This window comes from Piliocolobus tephrosceles, chromosome X, assembly GCF_002776525.5.
Source record: "Piliocolobus tephrosceles isolate RC106 chromosome X, ASM277652v3, whole genome shotgun sequence".
NCBI lineage: Eukaryota > Metazoa > Chordata > Mammalia > Primates > Cercopithecidae > Piliocolobus > Piliocolobus tephrosceles.
The window spans coordinates 57,161,426-57,188,673 of NC_045455.1; the positions used below are offsets into that span (position 1 = coordinate 57,161,426).

Below are 27,248 nucleotides of genomic sequence, written 5' to 3' on the forward strand. Positions count from 1 at the left end.
TAATGAAATAAAGTGCTTAAAAAGTAAATTCTGTTTTAAAAATACAAAAGGTTAATATAAAATTTTGATTATTAATTTTTCTATATAATATTATTTTTGAAGATATTCCATTGGGATAAATTAGACTTTTGTAAAAGAGGACATTTTCAGAGACAGTTTTGGCATGAGAATGTCCTTTAGTTTGAAAAATAGAAAAACAAAATGTGTGCTTTCTTTTAGTTAGAATTGTACTACCCTTTAGTAGTATAGTGATTTGGGGGGCTAGGAGAGGGATAGCATTAGGAGAAATACCCAATGTAGGTAACGGGTTGATGGGTGCAGCAAACCACCATGGCACTATGTAACAAACCTGCATGTTCTGCACATGTATCCCGGAACTTAAAGTATAATCCAAAAAAAATTACAGTGACTATCACATAATTTAATTAATTACTATGAGTCACATGGGATAGAAATATCGAATTTAGAGTGTCTTAAAAGTTAGCTTGAAAGAGAAGTATCTGAGTAGATTATATGATCTTTTCATTAAAAGCAATGGCATTCATTTTCCAGAATGTTTTGTGATAGGTTTTACCTATGCAGTGTGATTTTTAAAAAAATGTTTATATATTACGTAAGTCTAAAAGTTGAACTTATTTCATCCAATTTCGTGGACTTGCTATTTACATTTCAAGACTGATCTCCACAAAGAATTTTTAAGTATTATATAAAACTTACATTTTAGATCTGTAGTGCAAAACACTTAGATCAATCATTACCTTTTAATTTTCCAAAAGAACTTTTTCACTGTAGACTTATGCCACCTATATACCTGGGCTCATAGAACAAAGGAAGAGGTGGCAGGGAGAGATTGTACTGGATGGATACAGGTCAGAGACCTTTGTGTAGAGGGTTGAGTTGACTTCTTAAATGTTGACTGTTAGCCAGGCACCATGCTAAATGCCTTATACATCTGATTTAACTTGAGCACAGCAGCCAAAGAATGTTGGCAGATATTTTAAAAATGTATTTGTATTCCTTTGAATGACTTTCTGAAAGATTAGAAACTCTTTCTAAAAGGTAATTGTAAATTAAGAAATTCTTAATGTAAATTAGAAACTCTCTCTAAAAGGTAATTGTAAATTAAGGTAGTTTTCTAGAATTTGGTAAATCAAAAACCGTTAACAGATATTTTTGAGTACCATTTATCCTGACTAAAATATTAAAAATGGTATATTTTTGGTCTTTGAACACAGGGAGAATTTTCTCAGCAAGCTCACCCTGGTAAACTTGTGAATAAGATTTTAATTTTACCTTTTGATTATGGAGGATCAAAATTTCCTTTGAATAAGATTAGTGTACTCTTCTGGCAATCAAGGAAAATATATGGCAGTTAAAATTTGTATTTACATGTAAAACACTTCAGAATTTCAGATTTCATTATCTGGAATTGATTAGTTTTCCTTTTGCTTTCCTAGTAGGTACAAATGGTGGTTCCTAAAAACTATTTAAGTAATGCTGCCATAGAGCTACTCTCTCTTTTTTTCTCCTTACTCTGATTACTTTCTTAATTAATGAGGCTCAAAAGGGAAACTTGTTAGCATGTCTTTAATTTAGCTGTAGTGTTAGCCCTAAATGAAATAATTGGACCTTTAAAAAATTCTTAAGTCATCTAACTTTAGCCTTGAGTTTCAAGGTTGAAAAAAAAATGATATATTTGCTGAATCTAATAGTAGTTAGAAAGATTAAGGTGAAAAGGGATCAGTTTTTGCATACTCCTTATTTCCATCTCTCTCTGCCTTTCTATTGCTGGTCCTTTGGCCTGGAATCTTCACTTGACTTAGAGGCTGGCAGAGGACTATGATACCTTCTGTTTCAACTCAACTCAAATGCTGCTTTCTTTTTTTCTGTGACAGTAGATGACATTTCCAAGGGTAACACAAAAGGTGGGGAAGCCCGGGGTTGTGACTTCGAGCAGTGCTAATATTTGTCAGTGGTAAGCAGAGATGAGCTGTAAAGATGGCTATTGTTTTGAGACTTCATTTTAAAGGATAATTCCTAGAAAGCATTATTTGAGGAGTCCTAAGAATGCTTTTTGGCATTTCTGGTCGTTTGGCAATCAAGGAAAATACATTGCAGTTAAAATGTGTATTTACATGTAACACACTTCAGAGTATTTTATAGGAAAGGTCAGTCATTGCTACGTTCAGAGAAACAGTATTTTATATTGCCATTTAATAGGAAAGATCAGAAAGGAAGGAAAGAGAAAGAGGTCCAGAGAGCTTAGACAAGACTGGTCAAGTAGACAGGTTGCTCTTTGTGGTCTCTATTCGCAGCCTGGCTGCTGAGGCATTGAGTCCAAATGTTACATTCACTTGTCCCCCTGACTCCAACATACTTCATTTGAATCTATTTTGTAATTGCTGCATAATTCAAAATTATGGCCGGGTGCAGTAGCTCCCGCCTATAATCTCAGCATTTTGGGAGGCCGAGGTGGGTGAATCACTTGAGGCCGGGAGTTTGAGACCAACCTGGCCAACATGATGAGACCCCCATTTCTACTAAAAAAATTAAAACAAAAACAAACAAACAAAAAAACCCAGCCAGGCATGGTGGTGCACACCTGTAGTTCCAGCTACTCCGGAGGCTGAGGCATGAGAATTGCTTGAACCTGGGAGGCAGAGGTTGCAGTGAGCCAGGATCATGCCACTGCACTCCAGCCTGAGCAACAGAGTAAGACTCTGTCTCAAAAAAAAAAAGAAAAAAACCCAAAACAAAAGTAAACCTGGTCACTTAAATATTGTTCATTCGAAGGTGAAAATCCATTTGTCTTTCCACCCTTTAGCAAGCCAGTGTGAGAGATAGAGGCATTGGCTGCTGGCTGATTTTCATCACAACCAGGCGGGGAAGGATGGTAATTACTGAAGAATAGTGGGTTATTTAGAGAAATGGCGTATCTCTGTTTTGTATTGCAGTAGTAACTGTTTGGACTGAGAATCAAGGCTATTTCTTTGATTATAAAGAAGGATATTCCATCCCAGGCATTTAAATGATAGATGCCAATCCTTTGTGCTTCCCAAGCATTCAAAATAGGTAGTAAGAACAAAGGAACTGAATCTAATCATTTAAAGAGATCCTTGAAGATTTCTCTCATGTAGCCTTTATTTGTTGTCAAATAAGTGGGTTTTTTTTCTTACGGTAGACACTACTTTAGGTTTTCAGGACTTTTAATGTTTAGACCACTGGGATTTACAGGTCTAATACATTGAGAGCTGGAAAAGGAGCTAATATCTATTGCACATACGTGATATATCAGTGCCTGAGCTGGGTTGTCTTCATATTATCTTGTTTAATCTTTACTGTATCTCACCTGAGATCTTTTCTTCTGGTCTTCTGATGGCAAAACAATTCTGACTTCTTGCTATACTGTCCTGCTCTACCTACGTTTATACTACCAAGATATTCTTGATAAGGGCTTGGATATTTCCTCTTAATTCCTGTTGCCTTTTATTACATTCCTACTTTTTTTTTTTTTCCAATTAGATCTTACCTATTCTGCTTTTTAAATTAATCTTTGTGACCATTTATAACGCTTCTGTGGGAAAGTACCTTGTGTCATATCTGTAGAGGAATAGGAATCCTCTCTAATCCTTTTCCTGTGAAAAATCAGTAATTTTTTCCTGATTCACTTACATCGTTTTCTTTTATACTTTATTTTGCTGTTAAGTAATTCACTTTGGTTTTCTTGATTCTCTCTTGTAAGTTTTTGGGATACATCTCAGCTTTCTATATTTTAAATTATTCTGGAAATATATATAGACACTTTTCCAGATTATCTTTTTTCTTTTTCTCATACCTCCTCTTTCATATCTTCCACTTTTTCTTATTGGCTACCACTGTCCCACTCAACAAATATTTATTGGGTGCATATTGCATGTTGCGCCTTGTGCTGGACATTGGGGATGCCAGCATGAATAAGGCAGGCGTGCTTCCCATACTCATGTTGCTTTTATATTCCTGATGAAACTCAGTCAAGCTCTTAGTTGAAGCATAATAACGAGGAGTGGAATAACAAATGCTGATTTTGATTTTTAGAAAGGACTGACATATTTTACTAAATTCAGCTTCTGTTAAGACTTAACAAGGTTATAAAAGAACATTGTTTATATTTCTCTCTGAAATTTAATCATAATATTCACATATTGAACATTTGGTATCATCAAAATAATGCTAATGACCTGTGTGTGTGTGTTTTTTTTAACCAGATTGGAAGCATCTGTTGGTTAATTTTTACAGACTGTTGGAAAATGGATTAGAGTATACTAACAGGTTATTGGTGTTGGATTTGTCAAGTAAAATTAATATTAATTACTTTCATTATTCACAAACTGTTAACTTAATAGGGATTAAAGGGCTTTCTGAAAGTATATGAATAGTCTAATTCACTTAGACTAATTTATTATGAAAATGTGGTTCCACAATTGTTAGCTTTCTGAAGTAATCATATTTTATAACAGGTACGTCATACTTGCCAGATAGGGCCCATAAATTGGTTTATAAATTATTTCTCAACTGAATAGTTATGGCATATGGAAAAAATTAATGGATTATCCATTTAAAAACAAATCAAGCTTAGATTTCTGACATCATAGTTACAGTGGACAAAGAATTGAGGTAGTAAGTGATAAACATGGATTATCCCTGCAACTTGGCTGTGTTCAAGATGTTGCATTGTATTTGAAACATAATTTATTCCTCTGTACAAACAAATGTGTATAAAAATTTTGAAACTACCTAACAAGGCTACATTAAGGTGAACACATAGAAATATGTTTATTTATTTATTTTTGGAATACATACTAATAAAGAGATGATGCCAAAATAAATGGAACATGTTTTATACATAGTAAAGTTTTCTGAAAAGAACAGAATATTTCACAGATGCTAATTGGGAAGATTGGGGAGAGAGTCAGTAGAGAATGAAATATTTCTCTAGGGACATATCATTTGGTTCTTGTCTGTGGCTGAATCTCAAAAGTACTAAAGAATTAAGGAAATTATGAAATGGGTCAAGAATATCTTATCTTCTCATTAAAGGATCTCATTGTTACCAGTTACAGTATTTTCTCTGTTGAGGTGCTGAAGAAATGGGAATTTATTTTGAAAGCTTTAGAGAAATGGGAACTAAAGAGAGAGGCTAAAGAAAGTGGATTTATTTAGCTTGGAGCCACAGAAGACTTGCAAGTCCACCAAATGCTTTGGTTAAATGCTTAGTTACAGCATATCTTTGGTATAGTGCAGTAGAAATTTATGCATTGTAATGTCTGTACAGTATGCAAGAAACATGTCTATTTTGAATCCCTATAGACATGTTTCTTGCATACTGTACAGATGTTACAAACAGAAAGAGAGGAAACTAGGGTGTATGTGTATTGGGGTGTGTACGTACATACACATAGCTTTTTCTTTCTTTTTTCTACTTTCTTACTTCTACTGGAGAAAGGAATGATATTAGGGTAGTGGATTTGACTGGAGTCACTTGACTAATGGTAGATTGGAGGATACTGTTTCTTTTCCATTTTACAAGTTGACCTTGATATTTTAATATTGGTAGTAAGTTCTTAGTGGTGTGTCTATAGCTATCATCCCTTAACAAAATTATAAAGTTGTTACATTTCATTGTTGTTATCTCACACCTTTTGTCTCAAAATTTATCTTACATTTTCTCTATCTTCTGCCTTACTTTCCATTTCATCAGGGCAATTCTAGTTGCCCTCCTATTGCTTAAAGTGCACTTCCCTATTTTAGGCAGTTTTTTGCCTTATCTGCATCATGTTCTGTCATTCAGGATTCCCACTCAAATTAGTGCTTGTTATTAACCACCTGGAAATTTAAATGAGGCTTATCCTTCTGAATGCTCTCTTGTAATCTTAAAGCATTAATAACATTTTGAGGCTGGGCACAATGGCTCACGCCTCTAATCTCAGTGCTTTGGGAGGCCAAGACAGGAGGATTGCTTGAGGCCAGGAGTTCAAGACCAGCGTGGGCAATGTATTGAGACCTGTCTCTACAAAAGTAGACATTGGGTGATAGAGTGAGACCCTGTCTCTATTTGAAAAGAAAAATTTGTAAATGTAGCTATTCACATACCTATTCTCCTCCTTCCCCTCCCCCTCTCCTTACATATACTGTTTGCCTGGCTAGGAGATAGAATCATCTAGAGTTTGAATGGTAACCTGATACCATCCTTGGAACACAGGAAGAGAATAGGGTCAAGATAGGAGAGTCAGAAGTAGATACAGGGTACTTCTTGCTGGATTAAGTGCTATATAGCAATTTGGTATTAAATAAATAGTATAGCAAATAAATGGTATAAATATAGTAAATAGTGAATTCTATATAGCATTTTGATGTTAAACAGTGTAGTATATTCTTAGAAAAATCTGTATAAAAATAACTTTATTATATATTTTAGAACCTTGAATTTCACAATTTAGATTTTTAGGTGATTATGCATTCATGTGTTTAGGTAAGCTATTTAACCTCAAGGTTAAATCATTTGGGCATATGATCTTATAATGTATTCTGTGCATTAAATAGAAGCTTTCACATGTTTGTTGGCATCTAGGTAGGTAAGCCAGGTTAGAGACCTTTTGTTACCACAGCTTTCACTTGTCGAAGTTCATCTCTGTATCTTAAAAGAATGGATGTTTCAAAGTCAGACACTTTATCCCAGAATTCTTAACTTGGGGTCTGCAGATAGAATTCTGGGGTCTGAACTTGGATAAGAAAAACAATCACATACTTTAACCTCTAATTGAAATTTAGCTTTTTCTTCAATTATAGGCAACAAACATAGCAGTACCTATTAAATATCCATGAGTACAGTTCATATAAACTTTCAAAATACATTAGAATTATTTTATTTAAGTTGAAATATCATTTAAAATGATCAGTATTTCAAAATTAGTTATTAGACCTGCAACTAGATCTTGTTATTTAATTCATTAATAAAGCAGATTTTGTTGATTGGTTCCACCTGGAAGCAGACATGGAGATGTGGGAGTGTGTGTGTGTTTTTTAACGGTCAGGATGCAAGACTGGATAGATAAAACCTTAGACCATGGTGCACACCTGACAAATTCTCAGCCAGTCTAGCTAGGAAGGAGCTCTGGAACAAATGATGCCTGTGAGGGGAGTCTCTCATTGGGCCCTAGTGGCAGTCGTTACTATTGTGCCAGGCTCAGCCATAGGCTGAGGGCTGCCCAGGAGGAGTGTGGCCTGGACTCAAAAGTTAAGGAGGATTCTAAAGTTGCTAACAACTTGAAGCCTGTCAGCTAAATGCACTCCTTGCAACTGAATGGAAAGTTCTTCCTAAATGGAGATCTGAGCAGCACATCTACATTGCTTCCTCACATGTGTATTACTATTTCATAAACTGGTGTTTAATGCATTTTGATAGCTCCTTTCAAGTATAATTTGCTTCCTTTGAAATCCTAAATATTTTTGTTTATGCATTTGAAAATACTATTTTGAGAAAGGGTCCACTTCTTTGACTATCAATGGAGTCTTTGGTAAAAAAAGGTTAAGAATTAATTCAGACTCTCTCATTTATGCAGTAGTGAAAGTGAAGTAACATCAAAGACCTGGGCCTGAGCCTGGGCTTAACTGCTGCCTATTTAAATTTATGTTGCCTTTTTTTTTTTTTTTTTTAATTCAAGAAACCAATACATGTAATGAAATATTTCATCTAACTTAGAATAATGTTTTAAGGAAATTTTAACATCAGACTGTCCGTTTTTGAATCTCACTCACTTTAACAGACTACTATAATGCATTTATTAATAAAAGTATACTTAGATCAAATCTGGACAAAATATGAAACTCATTAATTAGATGATAATAAAGCAACATATTAATAATGTATTTTTTACTAGTTAAATGTTTGCTTATGTTACTTTATTTGCTCCCAGAAACATTTATGTGAAAGAACCAAGACAGATGTTGTATACATTTATATGTAAGAAAGTTACATTCTTTGGTGAATTTCAGCTAAAAGAATCAGCCACTCTGAAGGGAATACAGATCCAAGTCTAAAGCCATTGGTCTTTGCGCTATGCCATGCTGCTTCTCTGATTAAAAGAAATCCTATTATGTTTTATTTAAAGTGCTCTGCTTTGATTTAAAATAATTTTCCTCTCATCTCCTGCCACCTTACCACTGCCCCACAGCAGTTCACCCTCATTCCACAATTTATATTAAAGGCTTTAAAAACTTGCCGTTTTTTATTAAGACCATCTTTCATCATTTGGTACCTCTATTCACTTCTGTAAGTATTTGAGCTGTAAATACTAACACCATGCTGTGTAATATACACGCGAAGTGAGGGACGTTGTGGAGCCCACCCCTACAAGTGTGTGACCCTGGCTTTTACAGCTGTAGTTTCTTTCCTCTATAAAATGGGGGACATAATACCCATCTCATGAGGTTATTGTGAGGATTATATAATGCATATTGTAAAGCATCTTTTGCAGTGCACAGCTCATTGTAGTTGCTCAGGAAATGTTAGCTGAACTTAAATGTTGAGAATACAGAACTCATTTCAACTTATAAAATTTTGTGTATCATCTCTGAGTCTTCCATAGTGTAACAAGTTAAATGGCCTATGTTCACTGTAGCCTTGCTTTCAAGTGAAACTTTCTAAATCATGAAACTACTGTGTTAACTGACCTATGTTAATAGCCACTTATGGAGACTACTGTAACACTAGTTCATGCCATTAACTTTAGAAAATAATAATAGATTATTCTGTATATCTAGTTTCATTTTTATGTATGTCTTAAATGTCAAGTGCTTCATTAAGTTTCTTGAGAGAGGGATTTGTTGAATCAGGAATAAATATAAAGCTCTTTTTTATTTGCTGATCTTTTTTTTCCCCATGACTTCTTTCCTTTCAGTTGATGACTCATTCATGGAACTGGGGCCTAATAATGTTTGAAATTTTATGAGATTTGAAAGCTGAAATTCTAAACTTTGCTTTTCTTGTTGTGATTTCAGTTTTAGAGCATTGAACTGGTGACTTTGGGGGTGATCTTGAAAAGCTCATTCACTCTCTTATGAAATGTTACTTGTTTTTGCTAATAATTCATTATTTTTGACAGTGATTCATATTTTCAGAGATTAGTGAGGATGGTAGAGATGGCTCAATACAATTATGGACCTGGGTTGAATTAAGGCATAGAGAACCTTTATTTGATAGGCAAATAAGAATGCCAGATAAAGTGTATGGCTAAATTCTCTGAAGGGTTTGCAGGAGGCATGATAACTTTTAGTGATTTTAGTTTCATAGATTGCTAGCAGAAGGTTCGGAAGAGTGATAATTTTTTAGGAATGGATTACTCCTTTTTTTCTCCTCCCTTTGTGTGGTACAAGCTAATAGAAATTAGTTGGGTGAACCATATGTCATTATACCATTTTGACAATCGAAACCTTCACATGGTTCAACTAAATATTCATTTCCTAAACTGCTGACAAATTATTAAGGAAATACATAAAGAAATGTCTTTCGTTTTTAGCTTAAATGAAAGTGAGTGTTTATACTTCTCTACTAGCTTGACAGGTAATAGATGAGGAGGACAGAACTCTTGAAGTGAAAATTATTCAACTCAGAATATGACTTACAGCCCCCAAATCTGTGATTGGAAAAAAAAAAAACTTAGAATTTTACATTCTGTATTAGTGTATATAAATCAGTCCTTTCTTGTGAATCAGTGAGGAAACTTGTCTGCAGGGAATGATTAAAACAAGAAGTCTGGTGGTTGGTGGTCCTAGAGTTGGCTAATTCAACATCCCAGTGATGTCAGAACTCTAGGTTAACTTCTCATCTATTTTTCTTAGCTTTCCCTTCAATTTCAGCTTAGCTTAGCTAACAGAGACTGGAAGAATCATTATATTCACAAATGGGGTTTGTATTAGTTTTCTATTGCTGCTATAACACATTACTACAGATTTAGCAGCTTTAAAAATGCAAATTTATTATCTTCCAATTCTGTAGAAGTCCAGTATGGGTTTCACTAGTCTAAAATTAACAGGACTGTGTTCTTTTCTGGATGCTCTGGAGGAGAATATGTTTCCTTGCCTTTTCCAGTGGCTAGAGGCCACCCACATTCCTCAGCTTGTGGTCTCCTTCCTGTATCATCAAAGCCTGCAACAGCAGAGCAAGTCATCTTGTTACATCTCTCTCGCCTGGCTTCCATGATTCCATCTCCTTCTCTAACTCTCATTTAACCTACGAAAGGTTCTTTTAAAGACTCACATGGGATTAAATTGGGCCCACCTGGATAATCCATTCTGCTTGTCCCCATCTCAGAATCCTTAACCTTGATCACATGTGCAAAGTTCCTTTTTCCATGTGAGGAAATTATTCACTGGGTCAAGAAATGAGGACATGGATATCTTTGGCAACGAGGGCTGTGGAACAACTGTATGCCATAAAATTGCAGTGTTTCACAGGATACTTGGGTGTAAAACGAACATTATTTATGTTATGTCACTTTCTTTTAGCTTGCATTCCTTTTATAGGAATGCCATTTTAAGTGTCCTGGAGCATTTTGACTCAACTTTTTAAATCATTTATTCTATTCACAAAATGTTTATTGAAGACTGAGTGCAGTGGTTCACACCTGTAATCCCTGCACTTTGGGAGGCTGAAGTGGGTGGAGCACCTGAGGTCAGGAATTTGAAACCAGCCTGGCCAACATGGTAAAACCCCGTCTCTACTAAAAATACAAAAATTAGCTGGGTGTGATGGCGGGCGCCTGTAATCCCAACTATTTGGGAGGCTGAGGCAGGATAATCACTTGAACCTGGGAGGCGGAGGTTGCCGTGAGCCGAGATCGTGCCATTGCTCTCCAGCCTGGGAAACAGGAGTGAGACTCCGTCTCAAAAAAAATAAATAAATAAAAATAAAAAGTTTATTGATGTTTAGATCTATATCAATCACATTAACATACCTTTTTGTCCCCATAACCAAATATGCCTTTCTAGATTTTTAGGAAAAATTCTTATATTGTATTTTCTTAAGTACCAGGAAACATTTTTTCCCTTCTTTGTCAAAATGTTATATTTAATTAATGTGGATCAAATATCATAGCGTATATTTTGCAGTTTGTAATATATACTACTAATTTCATTTTTTTCTGGGAAATAAATAAATTATATGTATTTTTATTTCATATATCTTTTTAAACCTAGAAATACTTTCTATAAACCTAGAGTAAAGAGCCACTGGCATTTAAAAACATTTTTTGTAACTCTCACTACTATTTAAGATTCAAAGAGAAACTATTTCTAATCTAGAAAAAAATTTAACTTTTAAAAGATAACAATGAAACTAAATTTCCTTATCTTAAAATTTATATTTTAAAACATGAATTGTTACTCTTGTTTTATGATGTTTCACAACATAGTTTTACTTGAATATTTCTGTTCATGTGATAGAGACTCTGGGAATAGAGACCTTTTCCCCGTTCAAATGTTACTCAGACCTAATAATGGATATGAATATATATAATTTTACATAATATGGAAAATATATTATAATTACATATTTCAATGGATAATTTAAAATACAGTATATAAAGTTTATTTTAATTGGAAAAACTTCATCACTGAGGGAAATCACATTTATCAAAAGATCTCTTGCTGTGACATTTCACACAAAATAAGCCATTTATTTTAATTTAATTGTTGGCTCTTAGTCATTTTCCAGTCCACTCTTCTATCATCATATTACCTTAGACTCATTCTTCCTGAAGCAGGGCTGTTCTTTCTCGTTTAATCTTCTTTTCTTTTTCATTAGAGAGCCAATTATTTTTCAGGGTTTCACAGGTCACAGTGGGACAGTTTGGCTTTCTGTTCACCTAGCATAAGATTGAACCCAGGAGAGCTAAAATAGCCAATGGGATAATTGTGTTTGTTTTTAAATGAGGGGTATTAGTCTTTATAGCTTTTATGTTTTTCTATTTTAAAATTAGGCTTTTTCTGAATACTTTGTTTTCCCAAGTTTTATTTTACTTCATTTTGTATCTTCTGTATCTGTATATACATAAATGACATTTTAAAATTGACCAATTATTTGTATTTTCATTAAATACTTTTGCAGATTCAGCAGTTTTTCAGTACTAATAGCAAGAAAAACTGCAGTTTGTGTCAGCTTCAGCATGGTAACTGTAATCGTCTGTTCTCACGCTGCTAATAAAGACATGCCTGAGACTGGGTAATTTATAAAGAAAAAGAGTTTTAATGGCCTCACAGTTCCACATGACTGGGGAGGACCTACAGTCATGGCAGAGGCAATGGAGGAGCAAAAGCCCATCTTACATGGTGGCAGGCAAGAGAGCATGAGTAGGGAAACTGACCTTTATAAAATCATCAGATCTCATGAGACTTATTCACTCTTATGAATAAGTGTGAATAGGTGGGTAAAACCCACCCCCATGATTCAGTTACCTCCCACTGGGTCACTCCCACAACACGTGGGGATTATGGGAGTTAAATTCAAGATAAGATTTGGATGAGGACATAGCCAAACCATGTCATTCTGCCCCGGTCCCTCCCAAATATCATGTCTTCATATTTCAAAACCAATCATGCCTTCCCAACAGTCCCCCAAAGTCTTAACTCAAAAGCATTAACTCAGAAGTCCACAGTCCAAAATCTCATCTGAGACAAGGCAAGTTCCTTCCACCTATGAGCCTGTAAAATCAAAAGCAAGTTAGTTACTTCCTAGATACAATGAGGGTACAGGCATTGGGTAAATACACACATTCCAAATGGGAGAAATTGGCCAAACCAAAGGGTCTACAGGCCCCATGCAACTCTGAAATCCAGCAGGCGGTCAAATCTTAAAGCTCTGAAATGATCTCCTTTGATTCCATATGTCACATCCAGGTCACACTAATGCAAGAGGTGTGTTCCCATGGTCTTGGGCAGCTCTGCCTCTGTGGTTTTGCAGGGTACATCCCCACTCCTGGCTGCTTTCATGGAGTGGTGTTGAGTGTCTGTGGGTTTTCCAGGTGCATGGTGCAAATTGTCAGTGGATCCACCATTCTGGGGTCTGGAGGACAGTGGCTCCCTTCTCACAGCTCCACCCAGCAGTGCCCTAGTGGGGACTTTTTGTGGGGGCCCCCACTCCACATTTCCCTTCCACACTGCCCTAGCAGAGGCTCTCCATGAGAGCTTCATCCCTGCAGCATGCCTCTGCTTGAGTATCCTGGCATTTCTATACATCCTCTGAAATCTAGGTGGAGGTTCCCAAACCTCAGTTCTTGACTTCTTTGCACCCACAGTCCTGACACCATGTGTAAGCTGCCGAAGCCTGGGGCTTGCACCCTCTGATGCAACAGCCCAAGCTGTACCTTTGCCCCTTTTAGCTATAGCTGGGACACAGGGCACCAAGTCCTGAGACTGCACGAAGCAGCAAGGCCCTGGGCCCAGCCTACGAAACCATTTTTCCCTTCTAGGTCTCCAGACCTATAATAGGAGTGGCTACCATGAAGACTTCTGACATGCCTTGGAGATATTTTCCCCATTGTCTTGGTTATTAACATTTGGCTCCTCATTACTTATGCAAATTTCTGCAGCTGATTTGAATTTCTCCTCAGAAAATGGGTTTTCTTTTCTATTGCATCATCAGGCTGCAAATTTTTTGAACTTTTATGCTCTGCTTTCATTTTAAACATAAGTTCCGATTTGAAACCATATCTTCGTAAATGAATAAAGCTGAATGCTTTTAACAGCACCCAGGTCACCTCTTGAATGCTTTGCTGCTTGGACGTTTCTTCTACCAGATACTTTAAATCATCTCTCTCATGTTCAAAGTTCCACAGATCTCTAGGGCAGGGGCAAAATGCTGCCAGTCTCTTTGATAAAACAGCAAGAGTCACGTTTATTCTAGTTCCCAACAAGTTCATCATTTCCGTGTGAGACCACCTCAGCCTGGAGTTTATTGTCCATACTACAATCAGCATTTTGGTTAAAACCATTCAACAAGTCTCTAGGAAGTTCCAAACTTTCCCACATTTTTCTGTCTTCTTCTGAGCCCTCTAAAGGATTTCAACCTCTGCCTGTTATCCAGTTCCAAAGTTGCTTCCACATTTTTGGGTATCTTTACAACAGCACCCACCCCCTGCAGTGCCAATTTACTGTATTAGTCGCTTCTCATGCTGCTAATAAAGATATACCCGAGACTGGGTAATTTATAAAGAAAAAGAGGCTTAATTAACTTACAGTTCCACATGGCTAGGGAGGCCTCACAATCATGTAGGAATGCAAAGGAAGAGCAAAGGCACATCTTACATGGTGGTAGACAGGAGAGTGTGTGCAGAGAAACTGCCCTTTATAAAAATATCAGCTCTCATGAAACTTATTCACTATCATGACAATAGCACGTGAGAAACACACCCCCATGATTCAGTTACCTCCCACTGGGTTCCTCCCATGATGGGATTATGGGAGCTAGAATTCAAAATGAGATTTTGGTGGGGACACAGCCAAACTATATCAGTAATAATAGTTTCATAATTTTTCATATGTAAAAATACATATGTACACATACAAATGCAAATATATATCAAAGTGTGTGTATATATATATATATATATATATATATATATATATATATATATGAAAGAATATTCCATAAACCAGAAAATCTAAAGTTGAGTAATCATTGGATTGTTTCATTTGTTATTACCTTGATATGGTTTGTCTCTGTGTCCCCACCCAAATCTCATTTTGAATTTGAATTCCTGGTGTTGTAGGTGGGGCCTAGTGGGAGGTGATTGGATCATGTAAGTGGTCACTAATGGTTCAGCACCATCCCCTTAGTGCTGCCTCATGATTGAGTTCTCATGAGATCTGGTTGTTTAAAAGTGTGTAGCAACTTCCCCTTTGCTCCCCTTTCTTCCTGCTTCAGTCATATAGGATGTACTGGCTTCCCCTTTGCCCTTCTGCTATGATTGTAAGTTTCCTGCCCTCTCTACAGCCTATGGAACTGTGAGTCAATTAAACCCCTTTTCTTTACAAATTACCCAGTCTCAGGTGGTTCTTTATAGCAGTGTGAGAATGGACTAATACACACCTATATTATTTAATAAGATAGTCAAATGTAGAGAAGTCAGCTAACCACCTGACGTGATCATCCCCTGTCCACTTTTGTATCTCTGTGGTATCCATTATTAAGACAGTTGTTTTTTGAATATGTTCTTGATGAATAAGCCTGTCTTACAACCATAATAACCCAAATTTTAGCATTATTTATGATTATATTAGGGTTATAAGGCCAGAGCAACTGTTGGAAGCGAAAGGGAATGAGATAAAGGAAGTGACTTACAAGTTAAAGGAAAAATGAGTGCTTTGCATAACCCCAGGGATGGTTCCCAGTCCTCACATTTGTATTTAAGGCTTTTGCCTTGTTTTAATGTAAGAGGCTGAGACTCAGAAATTGAAACTCTGGCCATCAAGGTTACATTATTAGAAAGGAGTTGAGAATCGAGAATTTACTTTTTGACTCTATAACTTTTGTTCTTTGCTCTCTATCCTGTTCACAGACATTAGGGAACAGGAGGGAGGGAAAGGCATGAGAGCATACTGTGGGTGCATCTTGAAGAACCTTATGCATTGGTATGGAATTGACCTTGGTGTCGGGAACCCTGACTACTTGTACAGCACAGTTACATCTCCTATTTTGCCTTATTTTGTTTCTTGACACTTAGAAACAGTGATAGCCTTTCATTTATTACATACTTTCTTCAAATGCTTTAAAAAAAAAATAGATTCCAAATTGCTCTTTTCATATTCTTTTTAAAAGACAATAATGCAAACTATCTTCAGATTTGTGGTCATGAGAAATATCACATTTGTCATATCCTGTGTATGCACACATACAAAAAGATTAAAAAGAAAAGGGACTTCTCAGTCCGGCATTTGTAGCCTTCTGTAATCAGGTCTAACTTGTGTATCTAGCTATTTTCTCCTTGTTACTTTTCTGCTCTACGCATCCTATACTCCAGTAACATTGGTCTACTTTTTCTCTGAATTGGGCTTTGCATTTCACTGCCCCTTTCTTTTGTCCTTGGCATTTATGCTTGAGTGTTTTAATTTGTAATCCTTACCCATTCTTTATCTCCTACCAAAATTCCTATTGGGAGCTGTTGCTGACTGACTTATAGTACGTCTTTCATCAGGCATTGGAGAGCCCACCTGTATTCTGCCCCTGTCCTCCACATTCCATGTAGTTCTCTTTCTACTTTCAAACAATTGAGCCCTTTTTTCTCAGTACCTGGAAAGTGCTGAAGCTTTTGGAAACATTTTATTCTCCCGCTCCTTGGCTCGCCAACTTCATTTCCTATTACCTCTCTTTCAGTTCTTTCACTTCAACCATACTAGGCAACCTTCATGATGTACCGCAGACATGCCAGGTTTACTCTTGCCTTGGGCTTTTCCCTGCCAGGAACATTCATGCTCCAGATATCTGCTCCATAAGCCCCTTACTGCCTTCAAGTCTTGACTCAAATGTCGCTTTCTCAATGAGGCTCCTACACTCAACTCCCAGATTAATCCTTCCATGTTTTTCCTTTGTCCTCACCCCATCCCCATTTTCTCTACCGTGTTGTAGTTTTCATATTATTTATCTCCTTCTAACATATTGTTAGTTACTTATTTATTCAGTATGTTATCTTATTCTCTTTCGACTCCCACTGGAATTTAAGCTCTTTTACTAAAGAGCTCTTTGTTTCATTTACTGATGTATCACAAGCACCTAGAAGTATGCTTGGCACATATAGGCACTGAATGTTTGCTGGATAAATTAATGCTTCTTCATTTCTTTAAAGCAGAAATGCAATAATTTCAGCCTCCTCAAGCAAACTGTCTTTTTTCATTTTAAGCAAATGGGAATTTTGGAAGGAGAGTAGAAATATTTAAATGATCTAGATTCCAATTAACTCTGCCACTGATGACTTTAGCTCTGAGTGAATAGCAGACTCTTTTGTAAATTAGGTTAAAAAAATTCAGAGAGTAATGACGGTGGTTGAGAGTGGAATAAGTTCAGGACCTAGATGCTAAAATGATTCACCTTTTTTTTCCCTCCTGTTTTAGCAGCAAAAAGTAAGAAGGAGGAAAGTAAAATTATAGGTAAATTCTGTATTATTGTTGGATGCACCCTGATTGCTGTCTACAAACCAGGAGCAACTAATAGCAAACATACTTTAACACTTTTTGTAGGTATTTTTCCTGAAAATTGCTCCTTTGTTTGGTGTTGATTTTTGTTAAATTGTAATAAAATTTATATAACATAAAATTAACTATGAATAATTGTGGCCTTTAGTACAGTCACAGTCTTGTACAGTCACGGCCTCTAGTTCTAAAACATTTTCATCATTCCAAAGTAAAACCCTGGACCCCTTAAGCAGTCTCTCCCCATTATCCACTTCCCCTAGCCCCTGGCAATCATCAGTCTATTTTCTGCTTATGAATTTATGTGTTCTGGATGTTTCATATCAGTGGAATCACACAGTATATGACTTACTGTATCTGGCTTTCACTTTACATAATATTTTTGAGGATGCGTTGTAGCATGTGTCAGTACTGTATTTCTTTTAGTGATTGAATAATATTCCATTGTATTTTTATACCATGATTTGTTTATCCATTCATTCACTGGTGATTCTGCCTTCTGGCTATTGTGAATAGTGTTTCTGTGAACATTGGTGTACATGTATTTGAATGCCTGTTTTCAGTTCTTTTGGATAAATACTTTGGATTGGAATTGCTGTATTATTTGATAATTCTATGTTTAACTATTTGAGGAACTGCTAAGCTGTTTGCACAGTAGCTGAATCATTTTACATTCCTATTAGCAATGTATAAGAGTTCTAGTTTCTCCACATCCTTGCCCACACTTGTTATTTTTCATTTTTTATAGGTGTTGATTTTAAGCTTTAAAAACCTCAAAATTTTACTGAAAATGATGCTTTTATAAAACTTTGATGGGACATAACAGAAAATCAAGTATATTTACTCTTATTCTTATAGAAACTAATAAAGTCTTTGAGTAGGGAAATATGAAGATCAAAATAGTATTTAATTATGAAGTTTATTGAGTAAATAGTGGCAGAGGATTCATAAATGTGACTGAGAAGCTTAATTTTACATGAAAGATAGATGTGTTATAGGTAATACAGTATACAGTATTATGTATGTCTGTATTAGTTCATTCTCACACTGCTGATAAAGACATACCTGAGACAGGGTAATGTACAAAGGAAAGGTTTAATTGACTCACAGTTCAGCATGGCTTAGGAAGTCTCAGGAAATTTACAATCATGGCAGAAGGGGAAGCAAACATGTCCTTCTTCGCATGATGTCAGGAAGTGCTGAGCAAAGTGAGGAAAATGCCTTTTATAAAACCATCAGACCTTCTGAGAACTCACTCACTATCACAAGAACAGCATGAGGGTAACTGCCCCCATGATTCAGGTGCCTCCCACTGGGTCCCTCCCACGACATGTGAGGACTATGGGAACTACAGTAGGAGATTTGGGTGGGGACACAACCACACCACATCAGTGTCTTAATAGTTAAGTACACATAAACCATTACTTATGTATTTCATTGAGATTATATAAAGATTGTTCACCTAAGCTGCTATAATTTATTCATTATAAAATAATTATGTTACAGAGAATTTAGAAAATTGATGAAAGAAAAAAATAGCACCCTAAACTCCAATACTCTATTCAGTTTCATCATAGAATTTGGATAAATTTCCTTTAAGCTTTTCAAAACTTTTGTTTTCTAGTAGTGTTTATACTTCTAGGATAAATAACAATATATGTACATAGTTATTTCCACATATTTCTCATGCTATCAAATAGCCTTTGTAATATCTTGACTGATCATATAGTATTACATTTAGTCATTATATCACAGCTATTAAGTATATTTAAAAACTTGTTGATTTTAATTGGGATAATTAGAAAAGTATCATGAAGGAGATAGCATCACCTTGCTCACCCCATATACTTCATTTCTTGGCTTATGTGTCATCTTCTTTGGGAAATGACTTCTGTTACTGCTCAGCTTGGCATAGATTTTGTGATTCAACCCCACAGTGCCTTTTATTTTTCATTTATAGCACTGGTTTGTAATTCTAATGAATTTCTTAGTTGTATGAGTAGTTAGGAACTATGTCTTCTGCTTACTCTACTTCTTTTACTCAGGGCAGTGTCTGATGTTTGTCATTGCTTAATAAGCTTGTTGGATGGATGAGTGAATGTACAAATAAGGAGAGGAAGTCAAGAGTGTGAACAAAGGCACTGAGACATGTGCTGCTGGGATACTTGGGGAAATACGTAGACTTGGGAGCTAAAGATCAACAATGAAGTATACTGCACTGGGTTTGAAAATGAGAAGATATATATGGGACAATGTCACTGGAAGATGAACCTAGAAAAAGTTGTGTTTACATTAGGGAGGTCTTTATATGCAAAATCTAGGCATTTATATTTTCTTCTGTCACTTATGTTTGTAAATAATTTAAAATATTAAATTATATTGTCACAAAGTTTTAAATGTTTTGAATAGAGACATAACATTATAATCTTGTTTTAGCATGACACCTTAGTATCACACAGCTCTGGGTTGCAGTAGGTAAAGTCCAGAAGCTGGAATATCAATTAAGAGACTACTTTTATTACCAAGGGCATTAGTGATGAATTTATGAATCTAGGTTATTTCCATGGGAGTACATTAGATATAAAAGCTCTTTGAGGAAGCATGATCCACAAGGTTTAGACAATCGTTAGCTGGTAGATTTTGGGAAGAAAGCAGAGCATGGGATGATTTAGGATTATAGAGTGAATCAAGCTGGTGTCTGTAGATTTTAGGCTAAAGACAAATGGGTTTTATTTTTATCTGCTTGACTCAAGATACTGTTATGGATCTCCACTACAAATTATAAGTTGGCAACATTTTTTTATACAAGACTGAATAGTAAATATTTTTGTGGGTCATATGGTCTCTGTCACAGCTACTCAGCTGTGCTATTGCAGTGTGAAAGCAGCCACAGACTCTATAAAACTAATGGTCATATCTGTGTCCCTCTTATACTTCATTTATTAAAACAGGTAGCAAACTGGTCTTGGCCCATGGGGCTATAGTTTACTGACCTTGGTTATATTACTGAGGTTTTATTTCAGATTATATTAAATTATAGTAGATCCCATCGTAGGTGATGTGATTTCCTTCAACAAGGAGCACTAATCACAAGTAGGACTAGAGATGTAGACTCTTCTATCTATTAGCTTTGTTGATTCCTGTCTCTCAGGTATTTGTGACTAAATATTGCTAAACAGTATTCATGGGAGACCATTGTTTTCGACTAAGCTTTTGCACTTGGCCTTAACAAACCAGATCAAACCAGAATGAAGTAACTTGTGCTAGGTGCCATTTAATCAAACTGAACTTTGACATGGGCCAGTTTTCCAAAAAATAGGAGATTCATAGCAGCCAATCAGAAGGGGCCTCTTTTACCTGAGCCTATATAATAAAGAAGTCCCCTGTTCTAACCCAATAAAGAAAGTAACTCTAAAATGACCAGTCTGTTTTTTGTTCGTTTTTCCTGCTTTGTTTACCCCTTCTCTAGCTGTAAAATCAACCATTTCTTCTCAGTTTATTGTGGCACTTTTCTACATTTTTAGATGAGATGCTACCTGATTCGTGAATCACTTATAAAAGCCAATTAGATCTTTAAATTAAATTGGTTGATTTCTTTCTTTCCTTTTTTTTTTTAATGTCAAGCACTACAGAGAAAGGGTGTAGAACAAACCACATTAAGAAGTTTGATTAGAAAATCTAAGCATGGGCTGGTGAGGTAGTTCACACCTACAATCCAGTGCTTTCGGAGGCCAAGGTGGGAGGATCACTTGAGACCAGGAGTTTAAGACCAGCTTGGGCAATATAACAAAAACCTGACATATATACAAAAAAACACACTGGTCGTGATAAACACATGCCTGTAGCTCTAGCTACACAGGAGGCCAAGGCAGGAAGATAACTTGAGGCCAGGATTTTTGATCTGCAGTAAGCTATGATTGCATCACTGCACAGCCTTGGTGACCAAGTGAGACTCCATCTCTAAAAACAACAACAACAAAAACTACGTGTGATGGAAGCGTCAAAGGGAAACTAGGTAGAAGTACAGGGACTAGAGATTATCTAAGTGTTAAGAGCAGGCTTCTTGGACACAAGGAGAGTCGAAAATGTGGAATTATAAAGCTACGTCTTGGAATAAAGACCTAGAAATAGGTCTAATTCTACAGAGTCAAAGAATTGTACAGCTGAGGAAATGGGGTGAAATAATGGAAAATAAACAAGATTCTAATGTAGAAATTAACAGTGAAGCCAGGTGAAAAGCATCGGCTTTGGAATCAGACTACCTGGTTGGAATCCTGTCTCCATAATGTTTTGACTTGGAATGAATTTTCAGTCTCTTTCAGATTAGCTTTAATTTTCTCATCTGAAAAAGAGAGTTAATACTACTTTTAGGATTATTAAGAGACTGAGTCTATTGAGTGCCTGGCTTGATACCTGATTCACATTACTCTAAAGATGGCAATAGTATTATCATTATCATATTAATTCCATTTTATTTTTATTGCCTTATGGCAAAGAAGTAGCTGTCACAGCTGTTATGAATAGGATGTTGGACTGGATTCTAAATTCCCTTCCATATGGAGGACTCCTTTTTAATTGATATTCCAGATTTCTTCAGTGATATTAACTTATTTTTCTGAATTGACAATTTAAAGCAAAAATAATAAATAATGATTTTATGGGACTTTATACAAACGATTGTTTTGGTGGTTTTTTTATTTTTTATTTTTTTAAATACAGAGTCTTGCTCTGTTGCCTAGGCTGGAGTGCAGTGGCATGATCTCAGCTCACTGCATCCTCTGCATCTGGGGCTCAAGTGATGATCCTCCCACCTCAGCCTCCTGAGTAGCTGAGTCTACAGGTATACACCATCAGGCTCAAAACAATTGTTATTATTAAGATGTGAAACTTTTCTCTTCCTCCCCCTCTGCCTCCTCCTGCTTTTCTGTCTTTAAATGACATCACAAATTTAGATCATGTCTGATTGTACCACATTAAAAATATTACTTCTATTCATGAAATAGTACAGTAACCAGGGTCAATGTTTTTTATTGGTTTATTTCAAAATAGGAAAGTATTAAGAGAATCAGGTGGTGGACCATGCAGAGTTAAAGTTAGCAGAGATTGCTGTTTGTGATAATGACATTTCCTTTACTTCTATTGAAAGCTATTCAACATGAACATGTGACTCTTTTACTAATTGTAATGCATTACAGTACACCATAATCTATGGGAGTGTTCACCTCTGCACTCTGCCTGTCCAGCTGTTGTCTTGAACAATTATCAGCGAGTTATGATTCCGGTATGAGCTGTGTCATGCTCGAAAGCGGGATGGAAAAAATGTTAATGAGCATGCATGAATGTTGGTTGATGAAGGTTAAGTGGTTGCAGATATGCCCTCTGCATTCTTTCCTATGAATGTTCAGACTGAGGCAATGGGTTCTGATGAGGGATTACAAACAAATGGTGCTGATTGACAGTTCTTGATTTAACATTAAAATGGTATCTAAAGGCAAATTCTGTGTTTCAGCTGAATAATAGACACAATGTTGTTGACCCCTGGGTGCAACTCAACACTTCAGCATCCATTTTATTTTAAGAGTTTTTTTCCCCAATCGTACCAGATTTCAAATATTCTCATTTTTGTATTACATTTTATTTTAAAGTTGTGCCTGGCAGTTGTGGTAGAGTTAAAAAAAAAAAAATAATAACATATCCGTTATGTACTTACATTTTTAGAATAATAACTTTTCAGTTTTAAGTATGATTCATACAAATATTGTACACAATAGCTGTCTATGTAGGTAAGCATGAGCCAGAACTCATCAGCAACATGTTTGTTTCTCTTTGTGTGTTTGCATGTATTTTAAATGACTCAAGTGCTTTTTTAGCATTTGTTTATTTGTATGCTACTTCAAATTAGCTGTCTATATACTCTTTAGGAACTTTTAAAATTTATTGTTGTGAACATTGTGTTTCATATGCTATCTATTGAGCATAAACTTAAAATACTTCTTTTTTTTTGGAAGAAATGAACAATATAAGGAATAGTATCAGGTAGTGTTCAGGAGGTTTTTTTCTCTCATCATTTTCCCCATTATTAATAATCCTGAACTTGGTGTGCAAACTGGATTCTGTGCTTTGTAAACTGTAAAATGTTGTGCAAATATTTGTTTTTACTGAACTATTTTAGCTGAAAGGACAACATATTAGGAACACAATGCTTTGCAACATGTAACAGAAGTACAAAAAAGTGAAAGATTGTTCAGTCATCATAGGATTGTAAAAGTTACTAGATCATAGCTATCATTTTCTCATTTAATAGATGAAAAATTTGAGAGCTAAGTGTGGAAGCCATAAAAGTATTGCCAATAGAAATATCGTTTGACGTATTTGGGTTATTTGTTGATCATTGAGAAATATTTTCTTATTTTTTATGTCCCCTATGGAGACAGCTCCCTGTAACTCACTGCCTGCTTAATGTATAAGCTTTCGGTAATAATCCAGTGTTCTTCAGTTTTTCTTTATAAGCATATTTTTAATATGTGAAGCTTGCTTTTAAATTTTAATTCATAAGTTTTTAATCTTTTCTGGTAAAATTCATTTGTAATTGTTATAGAAAATACTTGTAAATTAACCTTGAGTTGTAAAGGAAACAGGACAGAAAAACTCACCTGTACCTCTTGACCCTGGTTCTTATGTCGATATTCCTCTGTGGAAGAGGGCCTTCCTATTTCCTAGCCCAGCAGCTTTGTGCTTAAGGACTATTTCTTCTCAGAGCTCTGTAATTCCTATTGTATTAAGTGCTTAAGTCTTAGTGCTAGTGTGGCTTTTTTTTTTTTTTTTCTGTCAGCAAGTGAAATTGGATATACAAGTCATACTCCCTGAAGGCTAGCTGTTACTTAGTACTATGCTTAGGATCGCAGCTATATGCCATCAGTAAGCAGGGCCCTCGTTTTGGTTACTGGGTCCATCATGGCAAATCATGCAGCCAGCTGACGAGTTATTCGGCCAAGCAACAAATAATATTGGATGCCTCTCCCAAGAAAAGTACTGTCCTAGCTCCTGGGATACAGTGCTAAGCAGATAACTTCTTGCTTTCCTGTAGTATATAATCTAATGGAGAAGATGGAAAATAAACAGGCCAACAAAAATGATTAGTTTTTGAATGTGCTATGAAAGTAAATGAGCAAGGAATGATGAGGGGTGTGTTTAGAGAGGATGGTCATAGAAGCTCCTCAGGTTGGAAAGAATCTGTGATCTAGGATCCATCAGAAGTTTAGTGTGACTGGAGACAAGGGCAGGAGATGAGATTTGAGGTGTGGATTGTTTGGAAAAGCTTCAAAGAAACATTTGAGTTGTTTTGAAGCATGAGTATATGATTTTTGAAAGCAGGGAGGAAGGAGAAAGCCAATCCAGCAGTAGGAGTGGTGGAGGCAAAGGAAGCCTTGGTGCAGTGGTGAAATACCCATAGCTTAGGGCATAGTTATGTAGATGTTGATGATGGTGTCGCTGGCCAGCAAGAGGGAGTGGTGGGGTTACAAGTTAGTTAGTGGCCAGATATGAGCCTGGAAAGATTGATTACTAAGGGCAAGTTCTTTCCAGATGTTTTGCCTCTCTCCTTTCTAAAAGGAGGTGTAAAGGATAATAGGCCTTTTTTTTTTTTTTTTTCTAACACACAGAAAAGTTGCCAGAAAAAAGTTAGTGTTAAACATAGTAGTTTTTTATTCAACTATGCATTAATAATAAATGTATATATTTAAACAAACTATAAAAAAAATCCCATTGTATACAAGGTATGGGTAGCAGTAGAAGTCAAATCTATCAATTTTTCTTTCCAAATTTGGGTCCTTACGATTCTGCTTCCTTGTGAGGATTGGTTTGTCTTGTGTCCCGGAGATGCACTAGGAGTTTATGTGTGATAATTTTTGAAATAAGTGTTCTTATTCTTCAGTTGCCTTCTAGAAAATAAAACTGGAAATGCCTAAAACTTTTGGTTTCATCTATTTTTTAGTCAACTTTTCTTCTACACTCTGTGGAAAACTTATTCAGAACTATAGTTTGCTTCTTTATATGTATACAAATGCATATATTTATATTTAGAAAATCACTCTTCATAGGGAAGAGAGGAAAGGAATGCATTCCAGTTCTGTCCCCTGTTAATCATTCATGGCCTACATATAATACTATTTACTTTGTGAAGATTTTCCTGGTCCATCTACTGAGATGTTATTGCCTCTTGTTATTGCCTCTTTTAACTTTCTAAGTGCTCCATCATTTTTTTTTTTTTTTGAGACAGTGTCATGCTCAGTCACCCAGGCTAGAGTGCAGTGACATGATTATCATGCACTGCAGCCTTGAATTCCTGGGCTTAAGGGATCCTCCTGCCTCAGCCTCTCAAGTAGCTAGGACTACAAGTATGTGTTAGTATGCCCAGCTAATTTTACAATTTTTCTTGTAGAGACATGGTCTCGCCATGTTGCCCAGGCTGGTCTTGAACTCCTGGCCTCAAGTGATTCTTCCACCGTGACCTCTCAAAATGTTAGATTTGCAGGCATGAGCCACTGTGCCCAGCCTCCATCATCTTTTCCCTTGGTTGGCCCCAAGGAAATAGTAGTAATTGTTATTATTAATGAGTATTAGTGAGACTTCAAAAAATCGAGGCCAATGAAAGCCTTTGGTCATTGAAAAATTTACTAACCTTGTAATAAACTTTTACTAGACTTCTGATAGAATAAATATCAGAATTTCCTTGAACTCTGTAAAGCTTTTCACTTTATATAAATGATTCTGTTATTGTGTAATTTTATATCTTCACATCTTATTGTTCCAATTTCAACTGAGGTTCTTTATGAACAAGCCTTACATTTGACTTTTCTGTATTCTTCAATAGAGAGCCTAATTCAATGACTTGGGAGTGAGTGAGTGAATGAATGAATGAATGAATGAATGAATGAATGAATGAAATAGATTAAGATTTTCTTTTTCATGACAGGGAAGCCCTCAGAGGAGCTCCATATTGAGAACTATTACATTTCCAGTTGCTATTATTGTTCTAACGGGACTTTCTTGGTCCCGTGTGTCTGTGTTCGTCCTTCTCCAGGAAATGGAGTGTGGTACAGTAATTGGCCTAGAACCAGGGAGCTGATTTCTTGTCTTGAATCTACCACTAGGTAGCTGTGTGGCCTTGGAGAAATCAGTTCTCCAGGCCTTAGTTATATATCTATAAAATAAGAATTCTTGGTAGCTTAACATTCTAGGATTCTTAGAAACTGCTGATCTTTGTTAACATTAAGAAATAAACTGCCAAAATAAACTTTTTTAAAAAACCAGAAAGCCCATTTTTTTCAGACTTAATAGGAGAGGAGATGTGCTAATGGTGTTAAATTGATCATATTTCTTTTCTCATAAGAGAATGAGATTATTACATAGGCACAGTTAAAAGTAGATGCAACAAATGCTTATATGAAAAAACATGCAAGAATATTTATTTTAGTAATATTGATAGCAAAGATTTATAAACAACTTAAATGCTCATTAACAAGGAAAATAGCTAAATTCTGTATGATATGTAGCCAAATTATGGTACCAGGTGATATGCTATGAAGCTGTTAAATGTTGTTGATCTAGACATATGAACATGGAAAATTACACTGGGTTTATTGCTTTGTGAAACAAGTAAAATGCAAAATAATGTATGTGGTATGAGCTCATTTAATTAAGGAAAAAAACCTTAAATTGTATATTTGTATACATGTGTATACATCTTTTTTGTTTATGCACACTCATACACTTATAAGCTTTTGTTGACAATAACTATGATTTCAGTAGTTTCCTTTGGGGAATATTTGTATTAATGTGTGGGGAAACTTTACTTTTTAAAAACTGTACTTCTATACTGTTTGAATTGTTTCACAGTGAACTTTAAGAAATCAATATCTTCCTAGGGGACAAATCTAGAATAATATGGCAATTAGCTGGAATAGCATGTTTAGTTTTTAAAAAATCTTTATTTTTATTTATTTATTTATTTATTTATTTATTTATTTATT

General features: G+C 35.7%; 1 protein-coding gene across 2 annotated transcripts in view; it reads left to right on the forward strand.

Annotated features, from left to right (window-relative positions):
* The window catches only part of DIAPH3 (diaphanous related formin 3), a 522,768-nt gene that overhangs the window by 207,963 nt on the left and 287,557 nt on the right, over positions 1-27,248 (forward strand). The gene's annotated exons all lie outside the window — the stretch shown is intronic.